Below are 22,376 nucleotides of genomic sequence, written 5' to 3' on the forward strand. Positions count from 1 at the left end.
TTGCCTATATTTTTATAACATTGATTCAGCTGGCTTTAAAAAAAAATCCATTTATAAGGGCATGTGGCTGGCTCATTTGGTAGAGTATGTGACTGCTGCTTTCTGGGTTGTGAGTTCAAGCCCCATCTTGGGCAGGAGAGCTTACTTAAAAAAAATCCATTTTTAGAAACTCTTATGTTTCTGATACATAGAGATATGTATGTTAGAGATACAATGTGTTTCCCATTTTTTTAAAAGTTATTTTTTTAAGTTTATTTATTTTGAAAGCAAGGGCAGGGGGTGGGGTGCCGAGTGAGAGAGAAGGAGAGAGAGAATCCCAAACAGGCTCTGTACTGTCAGCAAAGAGCTGGATGCAGGGCTCAACAAAACAAACTGTGAGATCATGACCTGAGCTGAAACCAAGAGATAGACATTTAACCAACTGAGCCATCAAGGTGCCCCTGTCTGCCATACATTTTGTTGTTTTATTCCATTTTTCTTTAATTTGTCTTGTCATTGTGATGTCATGCAAAACTTTCACAATACTTATGTAGACAATTTTTTTCTTTAATGATTTTGGGCTTCCTGTCTGGCTTAAAATTTCCCCCTCACGAAATAAATGTCATATCACTATTCTTTAAAAAATTCCCTCTAAGTGTTTGTTTCACATATATATACATATATATGTAAAATATTTATTTAAGTAATCTCTACCCCCAAAGTGGGGCTCTAACTCATGACCCCCAGATCAAGAGTTGCATGCTCTTCCAGCTGAACCAGCCAGGCGCCCCTGTTTTGTATATTTTTATATCTTTAATTCTTCTGGAATTTATTTTTGAATGTGGTATGGTTCTAGCTTTGATGTATTATAAATATTCAATTAAACTAGGATAATTTATCAAACTACTGTTTTACCACTGGCCTGTTTGCCATCTTTGCTTTATAGTAGGTTCTACTTCTAGATTCCATCCTCGGTTACTCAAATATTTGCTTGAGCTATTATAGCAGCAAAAGTTAAAATAACTCTACGATATAGTAGCTTTACAATAAGTTAAGATTTTAGCTTTTCAGTAAGTGAAATTGAAGTGTGCCTCTAAGAAAGTCTATAAAATTTCCTGGTAGAGGTCCAAAGATAACAGGAGATAAGGTACACAGCAAAGGGGGCTGTGTAAACTATAAGGCACTACATACAAATGTTAGCTGTTACTGTCGCAAAAATGAACACACAAAAAAATAATCTTGGGCTTGGAAGGCTGTACTTCTGCTTTTATGACCATTAATATAGCAGGACTTGAAGAACCAGCTGTGAAGCAGCCAATCTAGCAACTCCATCTCCAGAAGTGGAGTGACAGAAGAAGGGGGAAAAGCGATGGGCTGCGCCCAGTCATCGAGGAGTCAGTTCAAAGTTCCAGAACGGAATTCGGGAGAGGGACTGGGAAGCGAAGGCCAACAAGGAAATCTAGAACAGAGGGTGTCTCGGGAGGGGGCTACGAAAACCGGGGCAGGTGGCGGTTCTCTGCTGAAGGCGGCCTGTTGGAGATCCCCAATCCCACTGTCTTCCAGAAGCCACAAAGAGGAGCCGAAACGGCGAGCAGTAGCGTCCCAGGAGGGCAGGGAGCCCGAGAGAACTAGGCGGCAGCACCGCCTCTCCCTCTGCCCTGCCGGGCCAGTCCCGCAGGTCTGGCGGCGGCCGCTGCGGGGCCGGGGATTGGTCCGAGCAGCGCGCGGGGCGGGGCGAAGGCTGCTGGAAGGCCTGCCGGGGAGGTGGGCGCGCGCGCGGGCACGGCGGCGGCGCGCGCGTGCTCCGTCGGTCGGTGCGGCGGCGGCAGAGCGGGCCATGGCTGTGGGTGGCGGGCCAGTGTAACGCCGCGCGGGGCAGGCGGGAGGCGACCGGGAGAGGCAGGGATGGGGGTGCCTCAGCGGGACTGTCGCGGTGGCCTGGGCTGCTGACCGCGTAACCGGAGCTAGGAGTCTGCGGCGGCGGAACACCGGGCAGGTGAGAGCGGCGGCGCGGAACCCGGATGCGGCGCAGCCGAGTGGCGGCGCGGTCGCGGCGGCGGGTGAGGTGCCCCCGCGCGGGCGGGCGGCGCGCTCTAGCCCGCCACAGCCTGCGGCGCCGGCGAGTTGTGTACCCGCGGCGCGCTTCCTGCCGTCGCGGAGGACACCCGCCCGCCGGCCTGCGGGGGCGCTTCGCTCCACTGCGGCCCTCCCGGGGCTCTCTTAGGTGAGCGGCGCTTCCTGGCCACCGGGCGGCCGAGACGCGACCGGTAGCCCCCGGCCGCTGGCGCTTTTGGTGGCGTTCCTGAAGGGCCCTCTCTGGAGAGGCGGCGCCCTCGCCCTGTCTCTCCTCCGCCTTTGCGGACGTCCCCGCGGCTTCTCCACCCTCAGGTGCCTTTTTGTGTAGAAGTGCATTTTAGGGGCGGGGATCCTGGGCTGTTGGGGTACGGTCGTGTTTTCAAATTCCACCGCCTCCACTGATCAGCCCTGGGACCTTGGGCCCAAGTGTCCCGATTTGTTAATGGGAATAATAATACGTACTTCACAGGGTTGTTTTGAGGATAGGACTGGATGATGTGCATGACCGATCAGCCAGCGCTCGGTAAGTGGTAAGCTATTAGGAGCAACCCTGGTGCAGCATCTTTTCTCGTTAGCCATTGCTGATTCCAGGCTGCGGGTGTACGTTTGGGGGCACATTTATTTACAGACTGCTCTGGTGTTGCAGTAACCTCCACTGAAATTGCCTAATATTGGAGACTTTTCTCTTACAGTGGCCAAAATAGAATCCTCTATTTCCCATACTAGAATCTTGTAGTCTCTTTCTTGCTAAGGCTTACTTGGGCTACCTGTCTCAGGTGCTGAGTGGCAGTTGTTGAAATAAGACCGAAAGAATTTTAGGATTCGCTTAGGATAGAAAATGGTGGGACACAAACTGGAAGTGCTTTGCAGTTTAAATAATCTTAAGTCACACTTAACTGTCACTTGTTACAGAGTATAAACACACGAGGAATATGGAAACAGACTCATTTTTCTGCGTTGCTACATCCGAAGGGAGTGACAAGTGCTTTTGTAAACATCATTGTGGGTAGTGTTAGTGTCTGGTGAAGTCATCTTAATTAAATTAGATGAGTACTTACTTTGAAGCACTGAGTGAATGTTTGGAAATGTGATTCCTAATAAAATCATCTCCGAGTCAGTATTCTCAGCAGTTCATTAATCATTTGGGGATTTTTATGCAACGCTGTAAGGTTTTTATGGTAAAAGCAGAACTGTTTAAGTCATGATAATGTAGCATAAGACAGTGGTCAGGATAAAGATCTTAGTTTCAGAAGGCAAGTGTAGAAACAAGTAATAATCATAAGCTTTAAAAATGAAAATTGTATTCACTAAAGCAAAAATGACTAAGAACAAAAAAACTTTGTTTTACACCCCTGATTCATACTCTGATGAGGATCTTTGACCTTTAGGGTGTTTTTTAGAAGTGTAGAAAATTGAGTTGTCTTTTAATTTATTGCCATTTTGCACCTCTTGACTGTGTTTTCTACTTTGTAAAGAGACTCATCCACAGAGACTTTGATTCAACTTATTTTTGAATGTGAACAAAATACACAGAAAAAAAATTAAAATTAGACCTTGTAATCTAAGATACGTTCTTCCTAAATTGTGATTTTTCCTCTTGCCTCACTTTAGATTGGTGAACCTGACAGTAGAAGCAGTACTATGCTAGCTGCTGAAAAGGCTAGGGGTCAGAAGTCCCATCTTGCTTCGTTCTAGGCCTGGACTTGGGTCCCTAATAGCTGGGGCTTTGGGGATGTCACTCAGTCTTTTTGGTTTTGCCTTAGTCTTTTTATTTATAGAGTTTGAGTGGGTGTGTGTCACAAGGTTTGGGAGGGTGGTGATGGACTAGTGAATCACATTATATAGAAGAACCTTCCAGGATACTGCACTTTTATGGTTTCCTTCTCTTCACTCCCTTTCTCTCTTTTGTTGATTTTTCCTTCTCCCTGAATTCAAAACATCCTAATGCCTTAGCACTTCCAAGCCATTCCCTCAACTTAAAAAAAACCTTTTTTTAAAATAAGATCTGTGCCCAATGCAGGGTTTGAACTCACAACCCCAAGATCAGGAGTCACATGCTCTGCTGCCTAAGCCAGCCCAGTGCCCCATCCCCTCTACTTTTTTCTTTTCTTAAAATTTTTTTTTTGAGTGTAGTTAACACACGGTGTTACATTAATTTCAGGTATACCACATAGTGATTCAACAAGCGTGTACATGACATAATGCTGTGCTCACCACAAGTGTGGCTACCATCTGTTGCCATACAATACTATTAACAATATCACTATGTTCCCTCTACTTTTTTTCTACCTGTGCTCTCTCCAGGTGATCTCATCATGTCCACTGTCCATGTGCTGTTGACGTTCAGATTTTTTAAAAGGTTTATTTATTTTGAGACAGCGAGCAAGAGTGTGGTGAGGGGAGTGGGAGAGACAGAATCCCAAGCAGGCTCCGTGCTATCAGAGCAGAGCCTGATGTGGGGTTCGATCTCACAAACTGTGAGATCGTGATCTGAGCTGAAATCAAGAGTTGGACTCTCAACTGACTAGCCACCCAGGTGCCCGACGCTCAGATTTTTATCTCCAGTCCTGAACTTTAGATTTCTTTTACTGCCTTTGTGGTATCTTCACTCCATTTGCCTTTAGGCATCCAAAACTGAACACGTTCAGAGTGGAGCTCTTGATTTGTTTCTCAGCCTTTTCCTTCCTCAGCACCCCTCTGCCCTCCTTCTCCACCCTTGTTAAGTGAAAAATCTGGTGGTCATTCTTAATTCATCCCTTTGCCTCACTGCGCCTCCATTCCCCACATAATCAGTCCTTCAGCAAACCCTGTCAATTTTACCTCCAAAATACATTTCAGGTATATTTACTTCTTTGTTTTTATTGCCACCAACCCATTTCTTCTTGGGCAGTAGCTTCTTACCTGGTCTCTTGCCTCTGGTCTTGCTTTCCTGTTTCAAATAGTGATCAGAGTGATCTTTACTCACTTTCCTGCTTCAGTGGCTTATTACACTAAGAAGTAAATCCATACTCTTTACTTGCATTATCTGCTATTATCTTGCTTGTTTACTTATTTATTTGTTATGGCTTTTTTCCCCTTCGGCATACTCTAAACTCTCTGAGGGCCAGGATCTTGTCTGTCTTCAATATATATTGGTATTCTTGGTAACCAGAGCAGTGCCTAAAACATTTAATTAATGTTGAATGAATGAATGTGTGAATGAAATAAGTCAGTCTTTTGATTATAAGTTCAACGTGTGTTGAACAAACTTATTCTTTTTGGTCCCAGATTTGTGCAAATAAGGAAGTAATCAGAGGGCCTAGAGGTATTCTGTTAGGCATCCTTATTCCTCAGTCTTGGTTAAGGGGTGCTGTACCTCCTGAAGAGGCTAGACATTAAGCCACTAATAACAACAAATGTGATTTTTATTCATTGTGTACTGGTTCATTAGTATTTTTGTAAATAAGGGACCAAACAGGTTTTCCAGGCTTGTGTTGTTCTTTTGAGACATTGAATTTTGGTCTTGACTGGAGGAGATTGGTTCTAGAATGTGGTACTTTCATTTAGTATTGCATACCAAATCCGATAGGGTAGCAGTTGGGATGTTTGCAGAGAGCAGGTGTGTTTATTTCAATTACACTATTTAAAAAAACAAAAACGGAGACCCCTGCTCCTCTGTGTGTGTGTGTGTGTGTGTGTGTGTGTGTGTGCGTGCATGTGTATGTGTGTATCCATCTTCTCAACCATTTGATTTGGAATTATCATGTCTTGGGGATAAATTCTTACCATTTGGTTTCTTTCTTTCTTTTTTTTCAGGATTTTATTTTTAAAGCATGGGATTCTGTCTCTCTCTCCCTCTCTCTCTGCCTTTCCCCCACTTGAACTCTCTTATTAAAAAAAAAAAAATTAAAAAAGAGTGTATAATTCCATTGTCAAAGTAGAAATAGAGAAAAAATATGTTGGAGGAGAAAAGCTTAGATTAGAAGAATAATATTGACTTAACGTTTAGTGAAAGAGAAGAAGAAAAGGAAGATAGGTGAGAATATCATCAGTTTTTTTGGCTGGTGTGAGACAACTTCCCTTATCACTCCTCTTACCTCTCACTGCCCTCCCCAGATTTTGTCACTTGGATTTTTTCCCCTCTCCTCACTCTTCATTCCCTGATTGGTATGGGCTTTTTTTCTAAGGAGTACCTGTGAGCCTTCAGTAGTTTAATGTCTGCTGCTGTAATGCTTTGTGAGAGGAAACTATCCTTTTCTTGAAGAGGCCTTTCTTCTCCTAGTCAAGGTCTTTCTGCCTACATTTTCTAGCCATTGGGTCCAGCTTTCTCTTTAGACTGGCTCCAAACTGGGGCACTTCCTTTTTAAGTTGTTGTTCTACCATAGATCCATAGTAGCCTTTATGTTATCTCCAGGTTAAATAGTTCTGAGTCACAAGCTTCTAGTTGAGAGGGAGAAAAATGAAAGGGATTAGATGTGTGGTTGGGTGTGTATAGTGTGTTTGTTCTAGTTGCTCTGATAATGCAGATTGTGTCTCTAATTTAGACCTTTCTTTTTCAATAGACTTGTTTATTATTATTCATTAAATAAAAACTTTTTATATAAATTTCATATAAATATATAATTTTTGTATAATATATGATGTACAGTAAATATATAATACACTTTTATATAAATATTTTTAAATATTAAAATTAATTATTATTATATTATCCACAATCAGCATGGAGGCAGACATGGGGCTGGATTCCAGGACCCTAGGATCATGACCTGAACCAAAATCAAGAGTTGGACACTCAACCGACTGAGCCACTCAGGTGCCCCTATTTTTTTAGATGGCCAAAGAGATTTTGATAAAAAGACATTTCTAAAAGAGGATGACATTGAATTTAAAAAATTTTATATACAGTAAAACTCTAATTTTTAAAATTAATTAAAAATGTTTTCAGTACAGTTAATGTACAGTGTATTAGTTTTAGGTATACGGTGTAAATGATTCAACAATTGTATTCATTACTCAGTGCTCATTGTGATAAGTATAATCTTTATTGCCTATCACCTAATTTCACCCATCATCCACCCACCGCTCCTCTAGCGACCATCAGTTTGTTCTCCGTAGTTAAGTCTGTTTCTTTGGTTTGTCAAAACTCAATTTTTTTCATATACAGTCCTGGGTTTTTTTTTTTTTTATTATTATTAAATGTTTATTTATTTATTTTGAGGGAGAGAGAGTATGAGCCAGGGAGGAGCAGGGAGAGAGGGAGAGAGAGAATCCCAAGCAGGCTCCATGTTGTCAGTGCAGAGCTTAACATGGGGTTCAAATCTCACAAACCCTGAAATCGTGACCTGAGCCAAAATCAAGAGTCAGATGCTTAACCAACTGAGCCACTCAGGCGCTCCCATCCTGAGTTTTAACACACGCATAGATTTTTGTAATCATAGCCACCACTAACAGTATACAGAACAATTCCAACACCTCAAAGAATTCCCTTGTGTTACTCCTTTGTAGTCCTCTCCCTTCTCATTCTGAGCACTTGGATTCATTTTATTTATTTGTAAAAATATTTATTCATTTTTGAGAGAGAGAGAGACAGAGGGTGAGTTGGGGAGGGGCAGAAAGAGAGGGAAACACAGAATTCAAAGCAGGCTCTGAAGCAGGCTCCAGGCTCTGAGCTGTCAGCATGAAGCCTGACCCAGGTCTCAAACCCATGAACCATGAGATCATGACCTGAGCCGAAGTCAGATGCTTAACTGAGCCACCCAGGTGCCCTTATTTGTGTTTTAAAGAGAAAATTTTTCATGGCTAGAATATGTTAGAACTAGAATGAGTAGATAACTGATCACCCTAATTGTTGGTTTTCTTTTGGAAATATAAATGAGATAATTCCAGTCTTCAACATGCAATAAACTAATTACCCTTGTAGATGAAGGAATGTTTATAAAGGCTTTAAATTAAAAAATTACTGTATAACTTCTGAAAACTGTCAAGTGAGGTGAATCCCATAATGTCAGCTTCTATAAAGGACCGTCTAAGAGAATTTGGAGGCTAAGTCTGTGATAATAATGGATTCATCTCTCTGGTAAATCTAGACTTCCCATTTACTGCTCTTGCAGGGTTAGCTAGAGATTAATTTTGCCAAGGATTATGTTACGAAGTCTCAGTTTTTCTTCCTAACTTCTCTCTAGCATTGTCACTTTCTGCTAGCCTATTTTTTCCTAGCACTTAAAGTTGTTTTTAACCATTCAACTTTCCTAGGGATTGAAGGGAGGATATGCTATCTGTATAACTATGGTGTGTTGCAAATGTAGCTTTCATTTATCTTATATATATTAGTTTCAACCTAAAGCAGTTAATAATGTAGAAACTTCATCATTTCCTTACAAAATTCACAAATCCTTACCCTGAATCCTGGCTTCAGGATCTGTTTTCCCCCACCTCTTCGCCAAGAATGCATACCTCCTCATTTCCTGCAGTATTCAAAGCAGTTCGCTTGAGGTTATCATTGCCCTTTTAACTGGGTGTATTTACTGCTGGACCATCCTCTCTGTTGTGGTATTGCTAGAGCCAGGTCTGCAACTCACAGTCCTCTGGTGCAAGCTAGGAAGAACTGACATGCTTGTTCCTGACTCTAGCCTGTCCTCCCCTGGTGCTGGAATCACTTGGGAGACCACCAGGCAAATGCTTACTTGTCTTCAGGGGAAATGCGATCCTGATTATCCATGCCTTCAGGAGAAGGATTATGTGGATTAAAAGAAATCCATGAGTAATCCAGAAGCTTTATTTAAACTGCAGTTTAACCACATTCCTGACGATAGTTTTTCCTTGCATTTCTAATAACTGTAATATTTACTAATTTCGTATCTATCTCCTACCATATAGAAGTATTGGCAATTCTGAAGTAGGGAAAGGATGGGAGGGGTCAAAGGAATTAGATAATGAACAGGCTTTGCCCTACATAATTTGGTGTTGACTGGGTGGTTTAACCACAGTGCTTACTAGACCTCGAAGACCTGAATTCCATGAATTCCTTACCTGCTGAGCCACTGGAAGAAATTTGAGGTGACTGTCAACAAAAGGGCAAACTCCATTTTGAGACATTTGCTCCTTACTAGTTTAAATGATTGAGCTTTCATGATTTAAATAATGAGTACTTCAGACCATGAGAATTATAAGTTTAATGCAATTTGAAGTTTTCTTTAATGTTTATTTAAAAATTTAAATTTTCAACAATTTTCAGAGGAATTAAACTGAAAAACTGCAGTTTGAAATAGAGATTGTCTCTCTCTCTCTTTTTTTTTTTTGGAGTTTATTTTGAGAGAGAGAGAGCTCGGGCAAGAGCAGGGGAGGGGCAGAGAGAGAGGGAGAAAGAGAATTCCAAGCAGGCTCCCCACAGTCAGTGCGGAGCCTGATAACAGGACTTAGAGTCAACAAACCATGAGATCATGACCTGAGCCGAAACTAAGAGTGGGATGCTTAACGGACTGAGCCATCCAGGCGCCCCGAGATGCTCAGTTTTTGTAGCCAGACCACTTACTACTACCTCTGACAAGTTACTTACACAGTAATTAATTTCTATTAAATCGTTGAAATATGGTCAGTTAAAATTGTGTATTTTTTTTTTTTTTTTTTGGTGCAAAAATGTGTTATTAAAGCATGAGGACAGGGCCCATGGGCAGGTAATAGCTGCCTAAAATTTTGTACTCTTGAACTACCAATTTAGTGTAGGTCTTGTATTTATATACTAATAAAAGCAGTGTTTATAAATCATTACAAATTGCTGCTGTTATGTTATCTGAACAAAAATTATAATTTGTTAGCTAAAACTTACCTCTCCAGTTGTATATTTTAAAAAAGTTAGGTTTCTGATCCTCTTGTAGTTCATAAGCATGATGATTGGGTGTTCATGCTGTTGTGTGATATGTGCCTCCCTTAAACCTTGTTACGACCTTGGCACATTGCCTGTCTGACATAGGGGAAAAAAAAAGGTTCCATATTTATCAGCTAGATATATATGTGTGTGTGTGTGTGTGTGTGTGTGTGTGTGTGTGTGTGTGTGTATAATTCCCCTTAATTGAGATTCATTATAGGTAGTTTTTTTGGGGGAGGGGTGTCCTGGGGGACAACCATCTGGGATTCTCTTAATATGTTTATTTTTTGCTAGAGAGCCTAAGGAAACATCCATAGGAGTAGATAGATGATAGTTGGTTTTGACAAGGTGGTGATCAATTGAAATTATTTTGGGGTGCTTTTTTTTTTTGGTGGTTAGGAAACTTTCACATTTTCATTGAAAATCATTGGTTGTCTTAAGTCTTAGTATACTTTACCCACCATTTCATTATTAATATTTTTCCTAAGTAATTGGTATTGTTCTGGGTTTTAGGTCCTGATTCTACCTACAAGAAATGTCTACTGTGTGTGTGTGTATGGTAGCTATGTATGCCATATCAACCAGCAGCAATGATTTCATCCTTAACTTGTGAAGAATTTATGATTTCTTTAATTCTGTATATTGTCACCTATTTCCTTTCTTTTTCTCTTTCTTCCTTTCTTTTCTTTTTTTCTTCTTTCTTTCTTTCTTTCTTTTTTTCTTTTTAAAGTAATCTCAAGCTCAATGTGAGGCTCGATTTACAACCTGGAAATCATGTGTCACATGCTTCACCAATTGCTCCAGCCAGGTGCCCCTCCTTTTATTTTATATCATTTTTTGTCATTTAAAGTTGTGGCTGTCAATATAGCCCGTTAGAAAAACCGCTCTTTTGCCTCTGAAGGAAGGTTGGCCCAAAGAATGGAAAGAACCTTCTATTTGAATATGTTCAAGTATGTAATACCTTTTGTACCATATGAAATTCAGAAAATAAGGGGAGAAGAAAAAAAAAAAGAACTTGCTCTTTGTGCTTACTATATGGGATTAGACTATAATAGTAGTTAACATTTATTGTATGCTTACTTACATGCCATGTTATGCTTAGTGGCCTTCCTAGATTTTATCTTCATAAACTTGAAATGAAGGTAGTGATGATATCCTTGCTTAAGAGATAAGGAAACTGAAGCTTTGGGGGATGTTAACATGCCAAGCATCACATAGTTGAGGAAAAGTCAGGTTTCAAACTCAGATCTGACTCTAGAATTTACGTGTATTTTCTTTCTTTCTCTCTTTCTTTCTTTCTTTCTTTCTTTCTTTCTTTCTTTCTTTCTTTCTTTTTTACTTTCCTCCTTTCTTTCTTTCTTTTTAAGATTTTATTTTTAAGTACTCTCTACACCCAACATGAAGCTTGAACTTACAACCCTGAGCAAGAGTGTTTTGCTCCACCGGCTGAGCCAGCCAGGTGCCCCTAGAATTTATGTTTTTAACTGATTGCATCATACAGTTCTTTATTTTTTAGGCCCTTCAGAGGAAGGTTAAAAGATACTATATAAGTTTAAAGTGTTGTGTTTTTTTTAGTATAATAATCGCCACCTTCATCTTACGCTACCTGTGTAGTATTTGGAAACAGGATGCAATTTTCTGTTCATTGAACCTTTAACCTTTTTTTTTAATTGAAGTATTAGTTTCAGGTGTGTGTGTATATATATATATGTATTCAACAGTTTAATACATTACTCATTGCTCACCATGATAAGTATAGTCTCCATCTGTCACCAAGCAATGTTATTACAGTATTATTGATTGTATTCCATATGCTGCATTTTTCACCTCCTTGATTTATTTTATAACTAGAAGTTTGTGTCTTTTAATCCATTTATTTTACTTATCCCCCCACTCACCTCTCAACCATTAACTTTCTTTTTCTAACTACTCTTAAATAACTTGATATAGATATAGCCTAGTTTTATTGTACGAGTTATGAGTTAAAAAATTGGGGCTCCTGGATAGCTCAGTTGGTTAAGCGTCAGACTCTTGATTTCAGCTCAGGTCATGATTGAGCCCTGTGTTGGACTCCCCAGCTGGCAGTGCAGAATCTGCCTAGGATTCTCTCCCTGTTTCTCTGCTCCTCTCCTATTCTTGCTCTCTTGTTTATCTCTCTGAAAATAAATAAATAAACATTAAAAAAAAAACAAATTATTTGATGTAGTATGCCTTTGTTTTGAATGTATAAAAAGCTTTGCTTTTGCCTTGGCTTTATAGTTAGAAAGTATGTGGTTTTAGGGGTGCTTAGATGGCTCATTGGGTTGAGCATTGATTCTTGGTTTTGGCTCAGGTCTTGATCCCAAGGTTGTGGGATCCAGCCCCGCATTGTGCTCCGTGCTGAGCATGGAGCCTGTGTAAGATATTCTCTCTTTCTCTTTTGCCCTCTCCCCGACTTTTCCCCCCTCCTCATGATCTCTTTCTTTCTCTTAAAAAAAAAGAAGAGAAAAAAAAAGAAACCTGTGGTTTTATGCTTTGTTATATATATGTAGCTAACAAAAATGCTTAATGTATGATCTGGTATTATTAGATGTTCTAGTAAGTGGGTGTAGATCATCTTTACGGAATTTTCAAATACGAAAACTCTGAAGTATTTTTTCCTCTCCTGCCTAGGTAATTTGTTGGGTGCTATATTGAAACATCTTGCTAAACTGGATCCTAAAGTGTTGGGAATAGAGGAAGGTAGACATAAATTTACTTTTGTTTCATGAATTCACTTTTGAATAAATGAACCAGTAGATTACAGTTATTAATCCTTTAATTAAAAAAATGAATAGATAAGCATTACATTTGTGCTGTTTGGCCTCCCCCCTCCCCCACATTCACATGAGAAAAGAATGTGAGCATGAACATTATATCTATCATTAATAGTATTCAGACACATAGAAGGGGATGCTCAGTTTGTGAGTTGGTGCCCCTCTTCTTGGCATGGAGCCCACTTTGGATGCTCTGTCCCCCACCTCTCCCTCCCCCACTCAGTTGCGTGTTCTGTCTCAAAAAGGAGTAAACATTTATTAAAAAAAGTTTAAAATTCTACTGCCACATGGATGTAATACAATTTAATAACAAAAGTATTCAACAAAAGCTTAATTAGATAAGATTAAACTTACTTTGCTGTTATGAATAACCTTATAGTGAACATCTTTGAACTGAATCTTTAGATACAATCATTTCTTAGGTATGACACATGAAGACTTGGAATTGCGTTTGAGTATCACATTTCCTCTTTTTTTATTTTATTATTATTATTTTTTTAATTTCCTTTTTTTAAATTATATAAATTGCAGAGGTTGGAATTATATAGGGAAAGGGAAACTAATGTATATTGCATCGTGAATGGTAGATAGTCCTAATCTACACAGTGTGCATAGCTCTTTAGCGATCTGCATAGAAGTATTCTAAAATCAATCATTTTCCTTTCATCTATTTCTGTACTCAGTGGACTTGTTCGGTTTTTATTCGGTGTCTCAGCCATTAGGTGTGTATGAAAAAGTTCTTTACTTTTTTCTATATAAACATTTTATCTGTTCTCATTTAATTTTGTTATTTATTTTTTTAAAGATGTCATTTTTTAATGTAATCTCTACACTCAGTGTGGGGCTTGAACTCATGACCCCTAGATCAAGTGTTGCATGCTCTTCCAACTGAGCCAGCCAGGTCCCCCTCTAAATTTATTTAATTTTAATTAAGTACAATTGGACATACTATATTAGTTTCGTGTGTACAACATAGTAATTTAACAATTATATACATTATGAAATGCTCACCAAGATAAGTGTAGTTACCATATAACACTGTACAGAGTTATTACAATATTAATTTTAACTCCAGTGTGGTTATCATACAGTATCGTACTAGCTCCAGGTATAGAGCTATTACAGTATTAATGACTGTATTCCCTATGCTGTTCTTTTCATCCTGTGACTTTTTTTTTTTTTTTTATAACTGGAGGTTTGTATCAACTTCCTTAACCTATTTTGCCAATCCCCTTTACCTATCTCACCTATCCCCCAACCTCTACCCTCTGGCAATCCCTAGTTCTGTGTATTTATGAGGAGTCTGTTGCTCTTTCTTTTGTTGTTGTTTTGTTTTTTACACTTCACATATAAATGAAATCATACGGTATTTGTCTTCCTCTGACTTATTTCACTTAACATAACAACCTCTAGGTCAATCCATATTGTCATGAATGGCAAAATTTCATTCTTTTTAATGGTTGAGTAATCTTCCATTTTGTATATATACTATATCTTTATCCATTCATCTATATCAGTGGGCATTTAGGTTGCTTCCATACCTTTGCTATTATAAATAATGCTGTAGTAAATATGGGGTGCATATAGCAGTTTTGTTTTCTTTGGGTAAATACTCAGAAGTGGAATTACTGGATTGTATGGTATTTCTATTTTTAGTCTTTGGAGGACCCTCCATAGTGTTTTCCGCAGTGGCTGTACTAATTTACATTCCCACTGACAGTGCACGAGGGTTCCCTTTTCTTCACATCCTTACCAACACTTACTATTTTTTATGTTTTTGATAGTAGCCATTCTGATTAGTGAGATTGTGGTTTTGATTTGCATTTCCAGATGATTAGTGATGTTGAGCATCTTTTCATAATGTCTATTGGCTGTCTGTATGTCTTTGGAAGCATGTCTATTCAGGTTCTCTGCCCAATTTTTAGAAAATTTTATTTATTAACTGAACATTTAAGATTTTATTTATTTTTATTTTTTTAAGACTTATTTTTTATTTTTTACAGAGAGATAGAGTGTGAGTGGGGGAGGGGCAGAGAGACAGGGAGACACAGAATCTGAAGCAGGCTTCAGGCTCTGAGCTGTCAGCAAAGAGCCTGATGTGGGACTCGAACTCATTAGCCTCAAGATGATGACCTGAGCTAAAGTTGGACACTTAACCAACTGAGCTACCCAGGCGCCCCAAGATTTAAGTAATCTCTATGCCTAAAAAGTGGAACTTGAACTCACAACCCCAAGATTAAGAGTCACGTGCTCTACCAATTGAGTCAGCCAACTACCTCTCTCTGCCCATTCTTTAATCAGATTGTTTTTTGGTGTTGAGTTGTAAAAGTTCTTTATATATACATATTTTTAAATTTTTAGTTTTCAGAAAATTTTTTAAGTAAGCTCTACACCCAACGTGGGGCTTGAACTCATGACCCAAGATCAAGAGTCACATGCTTCACTGACTGAGCCAGTCAGGAGCCCCATGTTCTTTATATATTTTGGCTATTAACCCCTTATCAGATATATCATTTGCAGGTATCTTCTCCCATTCTTTAGGTTGCCCTTTTTGTTTTGTTGATGGTTTCTTTTGCTGTGCAAAAGCTTTTTAGTTTGATGTAGTCCCAGTGGTTTATTTTTGCTTTTGTTTTCCTTGCCTGGGGAGACAGATCCAGAAAAATATTGCCAAGGTTGATGTCCAAGAGATTACTATTTAAGTTTAGTTTTATGGTTTCAGGTCACACATTTAGCTCCTTAATCCATTTTGAGTTTATTTTTTGTGTAAGGTGTAAGAAAGTGGTTTGGTTTCATTCTTTTGCATGTAGCTGTCCACTTTTCCCAGCACCATTCATTGAAGAGACTGTCTTTTCCCCATTGTATATTTTGCCTTCTTTGATGTAGATTAATTAATTGAGCATGTAAGTATGGGTTTATTTCTGGCTTTCTGTTTTATTCCATTGATGTATATATGTCTGTTTTTGTGCCAGTACCATGCTGTTTTGATTACTGTAACTTTGTAGTATAGCTTGAAAACTGGGATTGTGATACCTCCAGCTTTGTTCTTTGTCAAGATTGTCTTTGCTATTTGGGTTTTTGTTTTACTTTATAAATGTTAGGATTATTCGCTAGAGTTCTTCAAAAAGTACTATTGGTATTTTGATAGGGATTGTGTTGAATCTGTAGAGTGCTGTGGGTAGTATGGACATTTTAACAATATTTTTTCCAGTCTTTGAGCAGGTGTATCTTTCCATTTATTTGTGTCAACTTTGAATTTTTTTCTCAGTGTCTTATAGTTTTTAGAATACAGTTCTTTCACCTCTTTGGTTAAATTTATTCCTATTTATTTATTTAAATTCCAGTTGGTTAACTTAATAGTGTAGTATTGGTTTCAGGAGTAGAATTTAGTGATTCTTATTCCTAGTTATTTTATTCTTTTTGATGCACTTGTAAATGGGATTGTTTCCTGAGTTTTTCTTCTTCTATTTCATTGGTAGTGTATAGAAATGCAGATTTTTATATCTTGATTTGTGTCTTGCAACTTCACTGAATTTATCAGTTCTAATAGTTTTTTTTGGTGAAGTCTTTAGGGTTTTCTAAATATCCTATCATGTAATCTGCAAATAATGACAGTTTTACTTCTTCCTTCCCAATTTGGATGCCTTTTATTTCTTTTTTCTTGTCTGATTGTGGTTACTAGAAGTTCATTCAGTACAATGTTGATTAAAAGTGGCGAGGGGTGCCTAGGTGGCTCAGTCAGTTAGGTGTCTGACTCTTGGTTTTGGCTCAGATCATGATCTCATGGTTCATGGGGTTGAGCCCCATGTTGGGTTCTACATTGACAGCATGGAGTCAGCTTGGGATTCTCTCCCTCTGTCTCCCTCCGTCTTTCCCTCTCTCACCCTCTCCCTCCCTCTCCCTCCGTCTCCCTCCGTCTCCCTCCCTCTCTCTTTCTCTCCTTTCCTCTCTCTCTTACTTTCTCCCACTTGAGTACATGCCTGTGTGTGTGCATACACCCTGGCTGAAAATAAACATTTTTTTGTACAGTGGTGAGAGTTTTTCTCAATTTTTTTTGACAATAGGTTTATTGATTATACATATATATGTGTGCGTGTGTGTATGTGTGTATATGTAATTGCATACCATACAGTTCATCCATTGAAAGTGTATAATTCAGTAGTTTTTAGTATATTCCAATACATACAAAAATCAATTTTAGAACATTTTTTATCAGTGTGAGAAGAAATCTTTTAGCTATCATTGTTCAATCCCATCCATGCCCCATCTCTAAGCAATGGCTAATCTACTTTATCTCTGTAGATTTGCCTATTACGCAGTCTTCTGTGATTGGCTTCTTGTACTTGGCATAATATTTTTAAGGTTCATCCATACTGTAACATATATCAGTACTTTCTTTTTGCTGAATAATTCTATTTTCTTTTTAAATTTCATTAATAAATGTGATTTGCTAAGTATTATGGTTGTTAATCAGGAGATTATTCATGCCCTAGGTTTTCTTTCTGTATATCATCTGCTTGTTAACATTTTGCTGCATATTCATTAAACTGTAAAAGTATTGTTAGAGAGAGGGAAATGATGTAAATTTTAAAGTGAGTTTAGTGGTACCTGGGTGGCTCAGTTAGTTAAATGTCCAACTCTTGATTTTGGCTCAGGTCATGATCTCACAGTTTGTGAGACAGAGTTCTGTGTCAGACTCTGCTCTGACAGTGTGGCGCCTGCTTGGGATTCTCTCTCCCTCTCTCTCTTTGCCCCTCCCTCACTGACATGTGCGTACGTGCATGTGCTCTTTCTCTCTCTCTCTCAAAATAAATAAACAAACAAACATACATTAAAAAAAAAAAGTTACCTATTAATGTCCTTGGCAAGAATTTTAAAAGGGGCTTGAAACTATGGGATAAATGAAGCAAAATTTGGAAATTACACCTAGATTTTACTTTTCATGTTTTTTCTCAGTCCCCTATTGTGTCTTATATTCCTTTGAGCTAATACTGTGTATACTATCTACACTTGAACCTAAATTAAGGACAAAGGTAATTAGCTGTAGAATTGGAGTGTTGGAGAAGAGATAGTGTCATATTCAGAGCACTTCTATCCTGAAACCCAGTCCAGACTAGTTTCCCACAGAGTTTCACAGAACACCTTGAGTTGCTTTACTGTAATCTCAGGTATTTTGCCGTGTGTGTATTTTGAAGAATGGTTTCTTAGTTAACCTATGAGGCTTAAACAGACATTTAACTCTCATGTGTTGTCTTTTAGAAAGAGGTTCGTTCCTGAAGTGTTTTGTTTTTTGTCTCCAATTGGCTTCTTTTTTTGGATTATTTAGATTGGATTTGGATTGTTTTCAGTTTTGGGCTGTTATAAATAAAGCAAGTATGAACATTTATTTTTTTGTGTGAACAAAATATTTCCCTTTTCTGTGATAAATGCCAAAGAGTGCAATTACTGAGTTGTCGGGTAATTACATGTTTAGTTTTATAAGAAACTGCCATAGTCCCTTTTATCATACGAGGAGTAACACAGAATCCTTATATAAACAGATGCTAGTTGCAGTATATAAACAAATCCTAGCTGAGCTGCTGTTCTGGTTGAAGTAAGCTTGGAGTTACACCTGCTTGATCACCACCCAGTGACTGTGCCAGCCGTGTGTGCACTTTTCTTCCAGCCTGGAACTTTATCCAAGGCTGTATAGTTGAAGTGACATTAAAAAATTAAAAAAAAAAAAGGTGGGGGGTGGGGAGTGCCTGGCCGGATCAGTCAGAAGAACACGTGACTCTTGATCTCGAGGTCCTGAGTTCCAGCCCCACACTGGGTATAGAGATCACTTAAATAAAAATTTGGGGGGTGGGGAAAGACTTAGGAGTGATTTTAGGCTTATTACTGGCAGAGCTGTTATTGGCACTCAGGTTTCTTGATTCTGAGTTTTTTGTTGTTTTTATAAATCAGGATTATACTTTCATATGTACATTTTGAATGGTCAAATAGTCACAACTATTTGAATGGTCAAATAGTCCCCACAAAGTTTGTGATGAAAAACATAGTATTATGCTGCTCCGTTCTCTTCTAATATAATTATACCAGGGTATTTGGTATTTGTGTGTGTCCACATATATGTAAATGTATTTTTTAAAGTTTATTTACTTTTGCGCATGAGGGCATGTGAGCGAGCAGGGGAGGGGCAGAGAGAGAGGGAGAAGGAGAATACCAAGAGGCTCCACATGCTGACTGTGTGGATCCCATTGCCGGGCTCGAACTCACAAGAACCATGAGCTCAAGACCTGAGCCAAGATCAAGAGCCCGATGCTTAACGAACTGAGCCATTCAGGTGCCCCTAGCATATGTATTGTTTTGTACTAAATTATATTCTTTTTATTTCTCCTTTATTTTTTTATTTAAAAAAATTTTTTTAACGTTTTATTTATTTTTGAGACAGGGAGAGACAGAGCATGAACAGAGGAGGGTCAGAGAGAGAGACACACAGAATCTGAAACAGGCTCCAGGCTCTGAGCTGTCAGCACAGAGCCCGATGCGGGGCTCGAACTCAAGGACCGCGAGATCATGACCTGAGCTGAAGTCGGTCGCTTAACCGACTGAGCCACCCAGGCGCCCCTATTTCTCCTTTATAAGGCAGTATGCTATGTTAAAAGATATATATGTAATTACTTAAAATTATGTTTCCTTTGTATTATCTATAAATTTTATTGCAGTGTGGTAAGAGGATGTTATGAAATATTTGTTATTTTACAAAAGGGACCATTGGGTCTGACATGACTGAGCACCCCTAGAATAGATGGGATATGGTGGTGCAGTGCATGGGAAGACTCCAGTGGGAGGGAGGCTGGCATCTTGGAGTAATTGAAAGGAGACTGTATATAACTTTAGAAGAGAGAGTGAGGGGGACAGATGTGTAGGATGAGTCCAACAGGGAGGCAAGGGCCATGTGGGACCTTGTAGGAGGAAGCTTGGAGAGTTGTTTGATTAGAGCAAAAGCTGAGGAGTTTCGAGGTATGAGTGACTCAGTCAAGTGCAATTTATAGCTGAAATGGACTTAAAGATCATATAGCTTAATCATCCTGCTTTACAAATAAGAAAATGGAAATTGAGGGAATTTTCCCAAGGTGAGACAAATCATGAATGAGCTGGAGCTAGAACTTGACCTTGGTAATTCATTGTTTACACTTGACTGCCAGGCAGAGGGATTGCTTTTTTTTTTTTTTTTTTTTTTTAATTAATTTAAAATTTTATTTTTAAGTAATCTCTGCACCCAGTTTGGGACTTGAACTCATAACCGCAAGATTACGAGTCGCATGTTCCCCTGACTGATCAGCCAGGTGCCTCCCATAGGGATTACATTTTAGACCGTTGGGAGCATTTCAGATTTCACCAAGAGAATTTCAGGATAGAGATGGCTGGATGGCTGTGTGCAGGCTGGAGGCAATGGGTAATAGGAAGCCACAAAGTCAGGGCCCTTAAGATTTTACCCTCTGATCAAAGTGAATCACTAAATATGAGTTCTGATCTTGACTTATGATGTTATTTAATAGTTTTTTGTGTTAGTGTGCTTGGTTTGTCTTCTAGTAAGTATGCCCGTGACTTTTTACTTCCTATATATTTTGGCTCAAATACTTTGTAAGTTATGAGTTGTACTTGTAAGTTGCCCCAGCATGAGATTTGAATTAAGCTGCCAGCTTACTAGAATCTATTACATTTATTAATATATATATACCCCCAAACCGTCCACCCTCACAAAAAGTAGTATAGCATACTCATTGTTCTTTGTGTCTTTTGTTTGTCAGTTACCAATATATTTGATAGTTTTTAGGTATTGAACTGTTTTATTCCTTTCCATGGCTTCTAATTATTTTGTTGTCAATATTTTTCTCTATTTGTGTATGAATGGACATTTAAATTTTATCTGTAATCTTTCTGCTACAGTTTTGTCTAGTTTTATAGTGGCCAGGTATGATACAGTTTGTGCAGGATATGTGTGGAGACAGAGAAAGAGAAAGGCTATGATGCTGATAGAGTCAGGGAAGGAAGATGAACAGGAGATAATCTGGGAAAAGCTAGAAGAATGATTGGAGGAAAAAAAGGGAGAGAGGAATAAGGATAGGAGTGAAATAGCCCTGGTCTTCCCAAGGCAGTACTGAAACCCAAGACTCAACCTTTCTGTTACTGTCTTGGGACCAGACTGAGTTCATAGTTGGTTTTTTTGTTTTTTTGTTTTTTAAAAATTTTTAATGTTTATTTATTTTTGAAAGAGAGAGAGACAGAGCACCAGCAGGGGAGGGGCAGAGAGAGAGAGAGACAGAATCCAAAGCAGGCTTCAGGCTCTGAGCTGTCAGCACAGAGCCTGACGCGGGGCTTGAACCCCACAACGGTGAGATTGTGACCTGAGCCCAAGTCAGAGGCTCAACTGACTGAGCCACCCAGGCGCCCCGTTTTTGTTTTTGTTTTTGTTTTTGTTTTTGTTTTTGTTTTTTAAAGAAAGCTTGACTTTTTTTTTTTTTGAGAGCACAAGTTGGGGAGAGGAGCAGAAGGGGCGGTGGAAGAAAGAATCTCAAGCAGGCTCCATGCTCAACATGGAGCCTGATGTGGGGCTCAGTCCCACGCCCTTGGGATCATGACCTGAGCCACATCAAGAGTTGGACATTCCACTAACTGAGCCACCTAGGTGCCCTCTGAAATCATCTTTATTAGCATGTTATCTTGGGCAAGTTATCTGTCCTCTGTATGCCTCCGTTTCCTCATCTGTAAAATGGGATAAATGGGATAATACCTCATCATGTGTTAATTCATACAGAGCTGTTAGTGTAGCATCCATCCACATTGAGAAAGCTTTCTGCTCCCTTTTACCTCCAAACTTTGCTCTTATTCATTTTCATCTCAGGTGTACTTTTCCCCCAAAACCCTCTAGGTTGCACTAAGAGCCCCACTTTTATATCCTATACCTTTGTCTTAGCTTTCACCCCATTCTTTTGAAATTCCCATAGCTAATTATTTACCCCTTAGGGTGGAGAACCATCTCTTGTAATGTCTTTTACAATTTAGTTTCACCCTGCATCCACCACTAAAATACTTAGCACAGTGCCTGGCATACAGTAGGCACTTGATAATGTTTGAATTAAACTGAAGAAAGCCTTAGGCCTTAGGAACATTGAACCTAGAGAAATACTTACCTTTCCACCCATTCCCCAGCCATCCACTTTCATTCCCTGAGGCAAGCAATGGCTAAAAATTCATATCCTAGGGCTGCCTGGGTAGCTCAGTCGGTTAAGTGTCTTGACTCTTGATTTTAACTCAGGTCATGATCTCACATTTTGTGAGATCGAGCCCTATTGGGCTCTGCACTGACAGCATGGAGCCTGATTGGGATTCTCTGTTTCCCTGTCTCTCTTGTCTTTCCCCCATTCATGCTCTCCCTCTCTTTCAAAAAAAAATTTTTTTTTTTAAAAGTGTGTACTCTAAATATTGTACATTGTTCTGTACATTGTAGTCACCCCACGAAGAGGATGAATAAAGAGTTCTAATAAAGTCAATTGAAATACCATGTCATGGTATTTATAAATCCATTTTTTCCCAGCCCTTAATTTGATTTAGGGTACAAGACATAATAAAATAACCAGCACTGTAAGACAACCTACAGTATAATGCTAAATTGTGTTTTAAAAATCCTTGATTCT

The 22,376-nt window shown here is 39.0% G+C and overlaps 1 protein-coding gene and 1 non-coding gene across 4 annotated transcripts in view; both read left to right on the forward strand.

The window, feature by feature from the left end:
- The first annotated feature begins 1,900 nt into the window (after positions 1-1,900).
- PIK3CB (phosphatidylinositol-4,5-bisphosphate 3-kinase catalytic subunit beta) overlaps positions 1,901-22,376 on the forward strand; it is a 175,761-nt gene continuing 155,285 nt past the window's right edge. Inside the window, exon 1 of one of the 3 annotated variants that reach the window (XM_042998513.1) lies at positions 1,901-1,975. The gene's annotated coding sequence lies outside the window, so the exon portion shown is untranslated. Of the gene's footprint in view, positions 1,976-2,017; positions 2,204-2,224; positions 2,579-22,376 lie in introns of those variants that run through there. The other 2 variants (XM_042998518.1, XM_042998519.1) reach the window with 2 other exon arrangements.
- On the forward strand, positions 9,900-10,003 carry LOC122230882. Its single transcript, XR_006207951.1, has one exon. It is a non-coding gene; the product is annotated as a small nucleolar RNA U13 (small nucleolar RNA).

Source organism: Panthera tigris, chromosome C2, assembly GCF_018350195.1.
Source record: "Panthera tigris isolate Pti1 chromosome C2, P.tigris_Pti1_mat1.1, whole genome shotgun sequence".
NCBI classification, from domain to species: Eukaryota; Metazoa; Chordata; class Mammalia; order Carnivora; family Felidae; genus Panthera; species Panthera tigris.